Genomic DNA, 16,433 nt, shown 5'->3' on the forward strand with positions numbered 1-16,433 from the left:
AATGTTCCATTACAACATAGATTTTTAATTAATTGTGTTTAAAAGTTTTTAAAATATTAAGTTTTAATATAAACATGACTCTTGCCAGCTATTTTATCGTCAAATTAAAACCGATTTAAAAATATTATTGCACAAACATTAGACATTTTATATACCCCCCTCATATTTTGTTTGTCTCTTTTTACTGAACAAAAGTATGGAAGCCGGTGATTAACCAAACAAACACTCGTAAAACCGTATTTGATATTTAATATACGAATGTTTATAATATTATTAATTAATTATAACAAAGATTAATTATTAATTTCAGTTTGAAGAAGATAAACAAAGGTTTTAAAAAATTATGAAGTTGCTTCTGCTTTTCCATAGTTAACACAAGTCTGACGTCACAGATGTGTTCCTTTTTTTTTTTTTTTTTTTTTTTTCAAATTGTTTTGGCAGTCCCCACTGATGTTAAAGTCGAAAATTCATCAGGACATTACCCCAAAATAAGTAGAAGATAACCCAATGCTTTTGTGGTCGACAATTTGGAAGATTATCAAGTGGAGTATTGCTACTCCATGGATAATATGCCAAAATATGCTTTAACGAAGCAATTAGTTCAGAACATTGTCAGCAATGGAAAATAACAATGAAAAGCAAAATAGATACTTTAAGAGAAAATAATACTTATTCGGTAGTGCCAAATAATAAACATGTCATTTCTTGGGACTTTACAACAAAAAAAAAAGACTACAGTGTCAGGCATTGAACAGTACAAGGCAAGATTAGTTGCTAAAAGGTACTTTCAGATTTACGGTATAGAATATTTTTCTACGTTTTCACCGACTACAAATCTAACAATCAAAATTTTGTTGCAAATCGTATGGCAATATAACCTTAATATCTATCAAATAGATGTAAAAAAAAAAAAAATGCTTATTTAAATGCCCAATAGACTGTGAAATTTATATTAACCCTTGAGAGGGATTCATAATGAAAAATAAAAGTTGCGTGTGGAGGCTTAGCAGATCACGGTACGTCTGAGGCAGAGCAGTTGATGCTGGAATAGAGTATTTCATGATTATATGAACAACAATTCAAACAATGCCCAGTGGACTCCTGTTTGTATACTCAAAATAAAGACAATAAACTACGGATTATAGTTTTATGGGTCGATGATATTTTAATCGCATCAAATTGTGACATAATGTTAACCGATGTTAAGAACAGATTAAATAAAAAAAATTCAAAATGACCAGTCTTGGCAAGATATCATGGTTTCTGGGCATACAGTTTACTCCTGAAAAAGGAATTATTAAAATGAATCAATCGATAAATTATCAATTGATAAAATCCTATTAGAGTTTGGAATGCAAGAAACACTCAATGCTGGTTGGAAATGATATCAATAAAAATATAGATACAGAATCTGAAATAATTGATGATAAACTATACCGAGAGAAGCCTTATATACTTAATGACTGCTACGAGACCTGACATATGTTACACAGTAACAAAACTATCACAAAAAAAGCAAATATCGCAAAAGCCCCCCTCCTTCTTTCCCTATATTAAGAATGGTTTTCTTGTCCACTTGAGTATGCCCAGTTATCCAGCCAAATGGACAGCAGGAGCTGAAACAACAGACAATCTTGACCAGAGTTTCCTAAACTTTATGACACCATGGAGCCCCTGAGCAGGGCAAAGGTTTTTCACAGAGCACTAACAAGATAATCTCTAAAATGAATATGAAAAACATTCATTTCAAATTTTAATACTAACTAATGATAATGTTTACAACCATTTTTTTTTTTGTTTTTGATTAATCAAAAATTGTTGCATTTTTTGTAAATTAATTTTTTTATTTTATTTTTAATGAACCATCTTGAAACTCTTTACATCTGTAGTTATGTATTTACAGTAAAAATGATGAATAATTAAATGTCTGCAACCATTTAATTTTTCCATACAAAACATTTGGTCCTCTTTAAGAAAGGGCTTCCGGAGCCCTTCAGCCTCACTCTGTGGGGCTCACTTTAGGAAACCCTGATCTTGACTATAACAGATTTTGCTCCAAAATCTTCAGTGAAATGTGTCTAGATGTAAGGATTGGTAGAAGCCTCTTGAACTTTCTCCAGGAACCAAATTTTCAATGTATAAACATTACCAAATGTTTATCAGTTTGATTGCAAGCGTTCAATATATATGGCATAATCAAGTTGACATATGTAGCGACCCCCCCTAATGAACTATACTCTCTGGCGGATCAATGCTTCCCTGTAAGTTCTTTGGCCATAGACTGGCCAATCGACAGGCAGGGCGCATTGATCCTACTGTCCTCAAAAAGAGTGCAGGGGACATCCAACAGTCAGCACAGAGCCGCGAGCGAAGACACACCTTCCTTTCCTCCTCGCCCAGCACCGACAGTCCGACGTGGACCTGACTCAAGAACTTCGAGCTCCACCACTGCAAAGGTTCAATGTTAAAAGGAGTTTGTCATTTTTTATCGAGGGTTCTATAAGATAAAAGATTAGCTGGGGTACAACTATCCCACTAAACATACAGATTCTCATTCAAATGGACACCAGAAATCAGAAAAAAAAAAAAGAGATATTCTTGACTACCACTGTTGTTGTTGTTATATGGCATTCACCCTAAGTGAGTTGAACTGGCTTCCTCCAAAGGAGAAAGTATAAGTGAATATAAATTCACAGGCAGTCCTTGGCTGCCTGTGATATTTGCTGCATTTTTGGTCAACAAGCCAGTATCTTCAGACATGTCCTAACATGTGCATGGACTCAGGCCCAAAATAGACCTCAGAGCAATGGTAAATGATGGACAACTCCACATTCCTAAAAGCCCCCCAAAGAGGGCCTCACCACTGGATGACTATCACTATAGTTTTAACTGAATCTGATAGCTTAGAATGTGGAAAGACTAAGTAATTTTGTGACCCACATTTTTTTTTTTAATCAATTTTCACCCCAAACAAGGCACAGTGCCACTTTGAAGTAGGGGCTACTATCAAGAACATAATTTGTGGGGGTATTATGAAGGGAGATGAATAGCAAGATGTTTGTTCACATTACACTTGAACTGCATATCAGTACAGTTGGGAAAGCAGAATCCCGGAAGGGAGTTACAAAGTCTTGCAGTTCTGGGGAAGAAACTATTGGAGGAAAAGGCTGTCTTACATCTAGGGATCTCTACTGTAAAGAGGTGGGACTTAGTTGCTTGTTGAGTTTGTCGGGGGTAGTCACGTCAAGGAGGTACAAGTGCTTGTAGTCGTCAGAGCATTCACCATTAAAGTATTTGTAGAACAGGCAGAGGAATGCAACATTTCGTCAATGGGACAGAGACTAAAGCCTAGATGACAGTTCAGAACCTATCAGGTTGGCGACTTTCTTTTGAACCCTGTCCAGGAGTGAGAGACAAGTAGCAGATGCACTAGCCCAAATGTGACAACAGTACTCCATACATGGGCGAATGGTGGCCTTATAGAGGTACAGGATACTTTCAGGTGTAAGTAATTTTTTAGCATGGTAGAGAGAGCCCACCTTCTTTGCAGCAGCCTTGGCAATGCTCTCAATGTATCTATTCTAGTTCATGTTCCATGTAAACGTTAGGCCAAGGAGTTTAAAGGAAGTACTTTCGGGTAATGTATTCTTGGCCATTGCTTTTAGTGGTAGAGAAGGTTTCTTGTAGTTATTGAAGGAAACAAGCTTAGTCTTGGCAGCATTGAATGTGACCATCCATTTTTGTCCCCATTCCACTACAGATTCGAGGTCATCCTCTAGTGTTTCTGCCATTTTCTTAGATATGTGTTCATTTGTTTTCCCGTCGTGCCTGTTATAGAGAATGGTGTCATCAGTAAATATACCCATCTCCGAAACAATTTTATCGGGGCGGTCATTTATGAATATCAGGAATAATAAAGGTTCAAGGATAGACCCCTGAGGTATGTCCGCATTTATATCATATTGTTTAGATGTACGACCATCGAGGACAATTTGGATTTTTCTAAGGATATGTCCGCATTTATATCATATTGTTTAGATGTACGACCATTATGTATTCTTCCAGTGATACCATATGATCTAATTTTCCTTAGGAGACCATCATGCTATACTGTGTCAAAAGCCTTAGATATATCGAGGGCTACCGCTCTACCCTCCCCTGTGTTGTCCAGTGAACGGTATATACGTTCAGAGATTACAGTTAAGATATCTGCTGTTGAACAGGCTTGCCTGAACCCATATTGTTTGTCGGTCAGGAGTTTAGCGGCTGTTAGGTGTTGGACTAGGGCTTGATTAATTAAGGACTCAAATATTTTGGTGAAAAGCGGGAGGAGGCTAACGGGGCGATAATTTAATGGGTCAGTTTTTTCACCAGAATTCTTGAAGACTGGTACCACAGAAGCGGTTTTCCAGCAGTCGGGAAAGCAAGATTCGTTAAGGCATTTATTGTAAAGTTTGGAGAGAACTGGAGCAACTTCAGCAGAGCATTTTTTTAATAGCACAGCCGGGATGAGATCGGGTCCACATGCTTTTGAGGTGTCTAGGTTTTTTATGGTACCGTGTACCTGAGAAGGAGCGATTTTCAAATCATCTAGTGTAATGTCTGCAAAGAAAAGTTGGGAGGGAGTGGTGTGCCAGGTCCAGTATGGAGTTTGAGGCAAACTGACTGGCAAGCAGATTAGCCATGTTGGTTGCCGTGCAAGCAACCTCGTGACCGTTTGATAGTGGGGGAATCGTTGACTGCCCGTTATTTACTACACTATTGTAGATTTTCCAAAAATCACGGGTTCCTAATTTCTGTGCTTCAATGCGTTTTCTGGTGGTTTCAGTGTCATCTGTCTTAGCTGTCGCAATTACTCTTTTACAATTACTTCTATCTTTTATATACTTCTGTCTGTTTGAAGTGGACTTATGTCGGTTGAATCTGCGGAACGCATGCTGCCTTTGACAAATGGCAGCTCCACAAGCAGAAGTAAGCCATTGGGGAGAGTGGCGCTTGCTATAGAATTTTCATGCGGGAACATGTGCTTCAATTGCAGTTTTGAACCATTCAGTGGTCTCATTTGCACACTGTTCCGCTGGAAGAGTAAAGATGTTTTGCCATGGGGCATTTCTGATGAGTTCCCTGATGGCTTCCCAATCAGCCTTTTTGTAATACCTCGTTGTTTTGAGTAGTAGGTCTTTAGTTTTAGAGTGAAAATTTAGGGTAATTTCTGCCATTATCACAGCATGATCAGCATTCCCAAGTGGGCTGTGGGCATTTGTTTAACAATCATCAGGAACTATTGTCAGAAATAGATCTAGAAGTGAGGCATGTTGATCTTGCTGGTCTGGAAAATGTGTCGCAAATGTAAACATCTGAGATAGGGAATGAGATATAGAGAAGCTATGTGTTGTGCTACCAGCTACCTCTGTGTAATTAGAGAATCCAAGCCAGTTACTGTGGTGGACATTGAAGTCACCAAATACATGTACTTGTGTGCTAGTAGTGAAGGAGAGTGCTGTATCTATGCTGTCAGAGACTTTGTTTATTAGGGTATAGTCCTGGGTTGAGAGAGAGCGGTAGAGAAAATACAAGATAATATTATGTTGCATGTTTAGCCTGAAGCACATAAACGCCTGGTCGTCCGATTCTAGTTTTGTTTCTCTAGTCAGGGGGAGAGTGTTACGAATATAGACTCCAAGCCCATGCATATGTTTGTCGGAATCCTTACAGCAGATTGGGAGATAACCAGGCATGTTAAAGTGCTTAGAGGGAATGGAGGAGTGTAGGTTAGTTTCACTTAATGCTAAGATATCCAGGGTGTTTACAAGGAGAAATGATTCAACATCATCTAAGTTAGTTCTAAGCCTGCGGATATTCGTAAATGCAAATTTCAAGGGAGGAGGTAGGTTGATTTTCTTTGAGTTTGGTCCTGGTTTAAACGTAACCTTTGCTTGAGCTGTCATTTCATTTTATTTAATTTAAAAGTTTCAGTTAGGGTGAGTGAGGGGTGCTGGACAAGTGGTTGTGCAGAATATCAGACATGCAATATAAGTAGACCATCAGCTGTCCTCACCTACAGGATTGTGACCCGCATTATGATCAAGAATAAAATAATAGAGAGCGTGGGTCTCCAAAGTTTTCGTGGGGGGGGGCATATTGCTTATCTTTTTGGCCAAAATAAAAAAAATCACCTGGACATATTTTATACTGTTTTGATTATTAGCTTTTTTAGTGAAACTTGTTCTCCAAAACCCATTCTTTTAATCATTTTCTGAACTAACTAATGATTTTTCTTTAAAAACCACGATTCTATTTGCACACATTTCTATTTAAAAAATTTTTTCATAGATATTTTCATGTCTTCCATAAGAGCTCTGCAGACCGGATTAAGAACTTTGGCAGGCCAGATCTGGTCCACAGATCATAGTTTGGAAACCCCTGTATGGACTATCTCATTAACTAGAATCATAAAGGCCGTAAATGACCAAATTCACTCTGATTTTCTCTTCTCTGATCTTGAATACATGGTGTAATGGGGAAAGAGGTGGCTGGTTAATTTTATTGCATCTAAAACCAGGCTTCTATCTTTACATCACCCACACTCTGATCCCTGTCTGGCATCAATTGAAATGAATGGCTCTCGTATTGAGGAGGCTCCATGTTTTGAAAAGCATCTGGGTCTAACATTTACTCCTGATCTGAAATGGAACACGTACATCAAATCTGTTGCCAAAGTTGCTGGAAACATGGTGGGATCATTCTACTGCTCCAGTAGATATTTCACTGCTGATGCAATTCTCTGCCTGTATAAGAGTCAAGTACATATAATGATGGAGTACTGTTGCCATACATGGGTAGAACCATCTTATCCTGCCTTGACAGAGTTCAAAATATACTTTGTTGTTTAGTGGGGGGTCCTTTTTTCTTCCCTGCAACCTCTTTCCCACAGAAGAAACGTTGTGAGCCTGTCTCTGCTTTATCGTTATTTTCATGGCAAGTGCTCATCTAAGCTCCAATATATGGTCCCTCCACACCAAACTTTCACGAAAAATACTTGTCTAGCTAGAACCACTATCAATAATTTCCTTTACTCTTTATCTATGTCTAAACTTAAATATAGATTCCATGAACAAAGCTTCTTTCTTAGAACTGCATGCTTGTGAAACTCTGTTCTGTTTTTCTGCTTTCCTGCTGACTACAATATGTTCGTTTTCAAGTCCTGCGGGAACAAGTTTTTAATGAGCCATCCCCTTAAGTAATCCAATTTATCGAATTTCCACTACGAACGATTACTACGATATAGTCCCATTGACTATTGTATACTCATTAATCCTTATTTTTGAGTGACCCCTGGGCCTTGAAAATTGGTGACTCCTTTGTAAAAAACAACAACAAAGAAACATTGGATCTATTCTGAGTGTTTGCTAGCTCCATTTTGTATATAAGGAAGATGTTTAACTGAAAACATTAGCAAGATGGCTGCTTTAGGTAACAATATAGTGACTGTCTATTCAGAAAAGTCATCAGTGAGGTAACTCTTCCAAATAGACAACCACTAAGTTTATAGGACGTAACTATTTTTCTATGACCTATTGACTAGTTAGTGTGAGTATTATGCAGCAGCTAGTGAATGTTGTTTTTAATTATTGACTATTGGAAAAAAAAATCATAAATCAGTAGTTTTTCCTTTCAATCAATCACAGCTTGCAGAAATTATTTTCGATATGTCCGATGAAGGGCATTTCCGCATAGCATATTAACTTGATAAATTTGGTAAAAATAAAGAAACACACAAGGAAGAAAAGAAGAAGAAAAAAAAGAGACCAACTTGGGAAAGATAATTTTTTTATTGAGGGGATGAACCGAGAAAATGAACCGAGAAACGAGTTTAGTAACTTGCAGGCTGCCAAGATAAGTCAATCAAGCTTATAAGGAATTAATCTTTATAGAGTAATAGTTTTCGAAGAGAGAGAGAGAGAGAGAGAGAGAGAGAGAGAGAGAGAGTTAACTTACTAGATGGCAAAACATTCAGTGTTCAAATTAAATACTCTTTTTTAGAAATGGCCTTTGTTTTATTTATTGCACGCCTGTGGAACTCTGTTCCGTCTGCCTGTTTCCCACCTGACTACAACCTGGATGTCTTCAAGTCCAACGTAAACAAATTCCTAATGAGCCGCCCCTTAAGTAAACACTTCATTAAATCTCCACACTAACGTACTGTACTTGCAATAACCCTTATTCCTAAGTGGCTTCCTGGCCTTGATAAGTGGTGACCAGCGTGTAAAAAAAAAAAAAAATTTGCTTCCCCACGAAAGCAAATTAGACACAAGGGCGTTTTTTAATGTAGGGGAAAACCAGCCCCCCTCAAGAAGTTGGTACTCTGGCAGTATTCAAATAAATAGTAATTGTCTCAGTATGAAGGGTTTCCCCTACATTCACACAACACAAGGACTAATTAACTCAAGTGAAGCATCAATCCGTGTCCGAAGGCCAAGGTGTTCATAAAAGTATCCTCCTTTGAATCGTATTTTCATCATACTTTTTAAAGAAATATTGCTTTTCTTTTTAAAACATGTTTTAGCACTTCCTGTTTTCATTTAACTTCTTTGCAGAAATTCTCTCATGATTAAGAATTGATTGATTGAGTACATTCATCAATTCATCTACTAAAGAAGAAAATTAACCAAATGGACCTAATATTCCTTTCACTTATAGGTGCGAACAACAAGTGAACAATTCTTCACGTATTTCAAATAGTCTTTGCTCCAAGTGAATTTATGGCCTCGGTATTTATAAAAAAGGGATTTAACAAAGGAGATGAATGTTTGTAAAATGTTTGTAGGTATGTATGAATTGACAAGGAATGAATGTTCGTAAAATGTTTGTAAGTATGTATGAATTGACAAGGAATGAATGTTCGTATACTGTTTGTAGGTAAGTATGAATTGACAAGGAATGAATGTTCTAAAATGTAACTTATCTTTTGGACGAGGGAGAGGGTTAGGGTAGACTGATCATCCTGCTGTCGGTGATGCGTGTCCTGGCTTGTAACTGGAAAGCAAGTGACTTTTTCAGCAGCTAGTAGCCCGGCGTCTTCGTCTTCCTTTTCCTCCTCTCTTCTTTGGTTTGTGTGAATTAGGCATTGTTTAGAATTGAAGGCGTTTGGCCCATAACATGAGAGCGTAGTCAGCTTCAGTTCACTGGTGCCTTATTTCTTTTTCTTCTTCATCTCTTTAGGTCGGGTGGGAGAATCTGTCCGTGCGTTCACTGACGCAGCAGGGCGAATCTCCTCTTCCTCCTCCTCGGTTCCCTCAGATCCCTCGCTTTTATAGTGGAAAACCGGCTCCCAGTGACTGTGATATTTGAGGTGTTTATTTTAGGTGCGGAGCTCTGCCATTGGTTAATAATTATTTTGTGGTTATCTTATTTTTTTTCTTCTCAAGCGGAAGCGATGCGTGGAGCCATGTGCAAAAGACGATTTTTCATTTTGTCTCTCATGGTGGATGCGTTAACATCCGGTTCACTGCTAATTCTCATCATGTTCCCACAAATTAAAAAGGATAAATTGCCAGATTCCAGCAGAATTTCAATCGTTTTTTTTTTTTTCAGGTAGTTTAGAAAAACTTCTGGAAATGAATTTTCAATTCTTGGTCCATAATTATCCTTTTCGAGATAATTAAAATACTAGTAGGACCTGTGGACTCATCCATATGCATTATGTATTGATGTTGGCATTCTTTAGATGTTCAGTGTAAATGGAGATGCTCTGATAATGTTGTAGCTTTTTTGTTAAAATTACAAAAGTATTTATCTAAGCTAGCATGAACGCCTGAAAAAGCCCGGTCGAAAAATACGCTTAAATATGATATTTTAATTCTTGCAGATTTCGTATATATTATTAAAAAGTTAATGTTCTATTGATTTTTATATGTTATAAAGTTGCGATTTCAAAAATAAAAAAAATATATATCCATATGACTTGGGTGCATTAGCTTGAATCGAAACCGAAATAAAAACTTATGGAATATGTATGTATATATATATATATATATATATATATATATATATATATATATATATAATTTGAGTTCCTTCAGCCATAACCGAAACCAAAACTTATGAAGAATTCTCGATAAAATTATTTATTAAAAAAAATACATTACTGGAGTGCCATCAGTTATAATTGAAGCTGAAACCAAAACTCATGAAGAATTCTTGGTAAAAATTATTTATGACAAGAAATGGAAGTACATAACAATTAAATGACCCGAATGTAAGTGTGACACAGAAAATAACGCACACGCTATCGTATTAATATATAGATTCACATCTCTCACCCATTACTTGAATTTACACTTAATTTTTATGGCTTAGTTAAGACAGAGTCGTTGAGTGTCCCCGATAAGATTTCTGGTCTCTTTTCTTTGCCTTTTATTTGATCTCAGCAAATATGCCAGGTAGCTTAGACATATTTAAACACGTCTTTACACTAAGACATCTTTTTAGCAACTGTCTGTTACTTCAAATTTTTCACCATTGAGCAAGAAAATAAGTGGCTCGTCCAATCAGCGAGCGCAACGGGATCACATGTTGTTAAAGAGGAGGAAATAGAATAAATCAGAGAGGGGGAGGGGTAAGAAAGAAGATTAAGAAAAAAAAGAAGAAACCGGCAGAAATAAAATTTCCACAAACTTTAAGAACGTTCACCTTTTAATTTTTTGCATAATATAAAACCTAAACGCAGATTTTCTTTAAATTTTTTTTCTTTCAGAATCAACATGTTTGAGAAAGTTTCTAAAATATTCTCAGCATCTCGGTTGGAACAAGTAACACGTGATGAGAGACGTTCACAGATTGTACGCATAGCAACACACATACATGCTGCTCACTGACTGTGCATACACTCTCTCACTGCCAAAACACAAGCAAATAATGCTTTTTATTTCATGGAAATTGCCCGAGACAAGATGTGAAGCCACTTGATGTCAGGAGCTAACAATAAGGAAAGATGATTGTCATAAAGACAGGAGATACTTATTGGTCTAGTCTTGAAAAGAACATGGCTGTAGGTAGGAGGAAAACAGTTAGAAAGAAAGTCCCACAAACCTGCAGTTAATTGAAAGAAGACATTGGAATAGGGGTGCTATGTTACAATGAGATATCAAAACGGCGAATTCATGGCAATCACTAAACTGAATCAAATGAGCTGAAAGAAAGGAAGCAAGGAATAGATTGCAGTAGCCGAAATTTGCTACAATCACAGTCAGGAGCTAATTTTTGCGGCTCGGGATTTAAAATCCATTTTCTCCCTGGCCTGCCCAATCACAAGTCAGCTCTCAATCACGTGACTGAGTACATAAAAGGCAAAATCTGAAACTCTTACTCCTCTTTCGTTCTGGCTCTGCTGAGCAGCAGACTTCACCTGGGCCTTTGACTCCAGACCGAATGTGAATACAACAAGCTAACATGGCGACCTTCTAACTTGCATTTGTTTCCATGTGTGGTACCCGAATGAACTTTCTTTATCATACTACAAAACTACTCTCGTCGATACACTGACACACACACACACACACACACACACACACACACACACACACAAACACACACACAACACACGCACATGAGCTACAACACGTCAATATACTGAAGACTTTGCTCTTTCTTTCTCCTTTAACCAACCTCCTTCGTCCCGACGACTGTTGGATAATAGTTATTTATCTATATATATATATATAAATATATATAATCCTGTTATTTTTTTCACTTAGCTTAAAGTTGTAAATAAAATTGGACATAAAATAAAGACTAAAAAAAACAATTTTGTTTGATTTTTTCCCCCTCTGTAATATAATTATTTGAATTGCAACAAAAAAAAAGAACAGAATTCTAAAAAAATAATTACTTTTAAAAATCTTTAAATGACATTAAATTCAAATATTATGCGATATGAAGTTTAAATAGATTTTTTTATATAACAGGTTTCCAATAATAAAAAATATATTCATATAATAGAATATATGACTCTTGACAAAACCAAAATTGACTAAAAAAAATCGTTTGGATTTGATTATTCATAATGACAGAGGTGATAATCAAAATTTATGCCATTTTCCAAAAAAGTATGGATGTCTGTAAGCGATATTATCTTTAAATACATGTACGAGGGGCGTGCAATAAGTAATGCCCCTGACCCACTTCCCATAGCAGTAGAGCAACGAAACTTGGCACAATTATTAGTCTTTCTCTATATAGGAACCACCCAGAGTTATGCATTTCTCCCATCATTTGATACAGCTCTGGAGACGTTTTTGTAGAACACCCCAGGTTGGTCCTCCAACCACGACGTGACTTCAGAAATCAAGGCTGCATCATCTGGGAAACGTTTTCCTTTCAAAAACAACTTCATGGCTGGGAAGAGGTGAAAGTCAGAGGGTGCAAGGTCAGGAGAGTAGGGAGGGTGGGGGAGGATTTCATAACCACACACCCGTGCTTCTGATCTGGCGACATGCGAGTTGTGGACTGGAGCGTTGTCCTGCGGGAGGAGGGTACCTTTGCTGATCTTGCCCCGCCTCTTGATTTTGATAGCTTCCCTTAACTTCCTCAAAAGTGAAGCATAATAGGCTCCTGTAATTGTGGTACCCTTTGCCAGGAAATCTGTCATCACTACTCCGTCCTGGTCCCAGAAGACTGTGAGTGTGACCTTGCCAGTGGAGGGCTGCACCCTTGCCTTCTTTGGAGGTGGCGAGTCCAAGTGCTTCCACTGCATTGACTGGGCTTTGGTCTCTGGATCATAGTGATGGACCCAGGTTTCATCCTGTGTTATCAGTCTTTTGAAAAACTTTGACTCATCTTTTTGGCACATCTCCAAATTCATCCTCGAGCACTCGACACGTTCTTGCTTCTGGAATGGTGTGAGCAACCTGGGAATCCATCTGGCAGACACCTTATGCATATGCAAATGGTCATGAATGATAGTTTCCACCGACCTTGTACTAATCTTGACATCTTGGGCTATTTGGCGAATAGTAATGCACCGATCTTCCAAAATGGCAGCCTCAACTTGATGGACAAATGCCTCATCAATAGCAGAAGGGAGCGACCAGGTCTGGGAGCTGTTTCCACAGACTTCTGGACATGTTTAAATTCATGATGCCAGATTTTACAAGGTCATATGATGGGGCATTATCACCATAAGTTTCTTTCATTTCATCAAAAGTCTCCTGTGGTGTTGGTGTGCGTCCTTTCAAATACAAAAACCGGATTACTGCTCGACTTTCACCAGGCTCCATTTCACACCTGACTCTGTTCAAACACCTGTAAAACAGAAACCACAATGACCTCAGAGCTGTAATTTGCCATATAACCCATAGAGATATAAATCATTGCACATGCAAAATTTCAGCTAGATCAGACAACTGGAGGTGGGTCAGGGGCATTACTTATTGCACGCCCCTCGTATCAACAGAACAGGTTAAAATTAATTTTATTGTCAGTATAGTTCGTTATTAAAAATCAGTTTGTTTTATAAAAGGTAAGTCTTATATTGTTTTTCATCCATTTTTTTATCGTACATTTTATTTATTCATAAGTTTCTGCATAAATGATCTTCTATGGAAATTAACCCAAACTATAAGTAAACACACGAAATGATTGACGTCACTACTTAATGTGTATAATGATGGCGTTCTACACAATGGTTTGGGGGTGCCTACAGACAATCTTATTGTTAATAATAATTTTTTTACTTGATGTCGTTTTTTGGTCAATGAATAAATAAAATATATATTGAAAATTGAGCATGAATAATTTTTTGAATGGTAGACCAATTTGGTAAAATCAGCGCATTTTCTTTAAAGGTCAGCTGAGTGCATTGTCACTGTTTCTTCTGATTCTAAAATGGTCAATTTTCACACCTCACTGTAAGTTGTTTTTAATCCAGTGAATATGCCAGTATGTGTACTTAGCAAAAAGGTGTGAAACGAACTAAGGGTTTTTCAGTGCGGTCAGCAGACCTCAAAATGACTCAGTGATTATAAGAATAGGTTTTCATAAGGAAGACGTTTAAATGTCATTGCAGAACAAAAAATAATAGATGAACAGCACCAAATGATAAAATAAATAAATAAAACAGCACACGACACAACATGTAGTAGAATGATACACGCCATATTGCAAACTGTGAGTAGGCATTCTTTCATCATTCATATCCCTTAAATGTAACACTCTTGATAGAAAATAAGAAATGACAAACGCTGGGAATAATTTTTTAAAAATAAGATTCTGCCAACGATGAACTGATCTGACCCAGATCTAAGCGAAGCCATGACGTTTTTTAAACATAAAATGAATCTATACATAAAAGAAATGAAGAAATAATTGACAAAACAAAAATGGGCCAGGAAAATTTTCCATGATATAGGGGACCAAGACCTAAGACGTTATTGGAATTATTACGGAGTCACTAGTGTGGTGCCCTGTGATTGGATGAAAAACAACCAATCACGGGCTGCCATTCTAGTTTCCTCCCCGACCCCTATTTGCGCGGCCCCTTTGAACTTTCGGCCTCTTTGCGGTTGGGACCTGATTGCGAGTACATCCATTTCGCCAGCTCTCCGCTACCAGAAATATGGGACGCACGAGGAGTCCAAAGCCCTAATAGCAGCACAGACCAAGGCCGCACCGTTTCTCTTTCATACCAACTAAGGACACAGGAAAGATTTAATTGATAAACGGACATATCTGTGAGATAAGTTTCCCGCAAACCCAATTGTTTGCAACACCTTTCTTTTCCTTTTTTGTAAATACAGTTTTTTTATAACATTTAACTCTGTGTTTGTGTTTCCTTTCTTCTTGACGTCGTCACATTACTTTGTTACCTCAAACGTTTGGGAAATCCCAATAATGTTTAAATGCCAATGACCTCACTTATCAACAAAAGAAATCACCTGAGCACCTATGGAACTGTTTCAAAAGTCAGCTAAGAGTGAATGTCAATTTTAGGATCCACAGAATTCATCTCATTCAATACCGTCAGAAGCAAAACGAATCATTACACAAGTCAGACCATTAGCACAAAAGTGTGGCTTCACAGATGAACTGAGTGAGAGACTTATAGAGCTCATCATATTCTCAACACCATCTGACGCTTTCTGGAACGAGCTCTATAGCAAACCAAAAGGCTACAGCAGACCGAACGTTCTGACTGAAGGCTAGAAATTACAGTCTTTACAGCCAGAAATGACCAACTGGACAAGCTTGGAATGCCGAAAGTAGAAAGTATATATAGCATTAACCGAAGCAAGAAACGTGAGAACTTATACCAGCCACAAGCCTCGACAGTGCCCAGCATACAATGATGAGTGCTCTGCATGTAAAAGCAAGGCGCATTGGGCGAAGTTCTAAAGAAATACTAAATCAAGAAAATACAGAAAGAAAAGCAAACACAGGAGCCAGTTTCACAACCACCGATACCCAAACCCCAAGGAGGAATGAATGCAGAAGATAAAAAAAAAAACATTAATCATATCACCACTGGAAGTGACAAACATGACAAGATTCCCACTCTCTAACTATCATTACTAGATGCATAGAGAGTACAACCAAGAAATCCAGAGACGAAACCTACACGACTCTGAATATCAGATCACTCTATCTGAAATGCAGAACACACAACACACTCCACATGAAAATAAATTCTTGGGCAGAAACACACTCCTATTAGGAACGTTCTAACATGTACGGAACATCACCAAAAGCCCTCTTAATTCTGCAATCCTACCCGCATATGGATCTCACCTCATTTAGAGGTGACCAAATTCAATGTCTTGGAATTATCAGCTGCCAGACTCAGGGTCTCCCAGCAGCCACCCGATTGCACTAATGGGATTACCACACTCTTCAGCACATTCGAGTACACTTTAGAGTTGACTTTCCAGCCGACTTCAAAGATGTGAGGTGGCATGATGTGGCCCTTATTTGAAAACACACCAAAGATCATAACTGTGGGAAGAAACTTTGTTTTCATCACCCTGGGCATATCTCTGTTATTCATGGCAATCTGGCGCTACATTTTGAGGGTGCTGGCAGTGGTCCTGTTGTCATATCTTAGATCAGTGGAAAGCATGAGTTGTACCGCGGCACATCTCCAATCTCGCTTGTTGAACATTGTGTTACTTTCAGACATGATAGAAGGCTCCTATCACTCTTGGGATTTGTACATAACTGGTTTGCAATAAGAAAAGAAAACCGGTTTTCATCCAACGGAAATGGAATCATGTCATCTTTTCTATAGCAACAATTTTATCGTTCTACACTGGTGCTAGGAGAAAAATCTCGTTCTACACTGGTGCTAGGAGAAAAATATTGTTCTACACTGGTGCTAGGAGAAAATATCGTTCTACACTGGTGCTAGGAGAAAAATATTGTTCTACACTGGTGCTAGGAGA

General features: G+C 37.8%; 1 protein-coding gene across 1 annotated transcript in view; it reads right to left on the minus strand.

Annotated features, from left to right (window-relative positions):
* LOC145242782 (uncharacterized) overlaps nucleotides 1–16,433 on the minus strand; it is a 213,163-nt gene that overhangs the window by 49,695 nt on the left and 147,035 nt on the right. The gene's annotated exons all lie outside the window — the stretch shown is intronic.

Source organism: Euprymna scolopes, chromosome 21 (assembly GCF_053919585.1).
Source record: "Euprymna scolopes isolate OS-2025 chromosome 21, ASM5391958v1, whole genome shotgun sequence".
Classification (NCBI taxonomy): Eukaryota; Metazoa; Mollusca; class Cephalopoda; order Sepiida; family Sepiolidae; genus Euprymna; species Euprymna scolopes.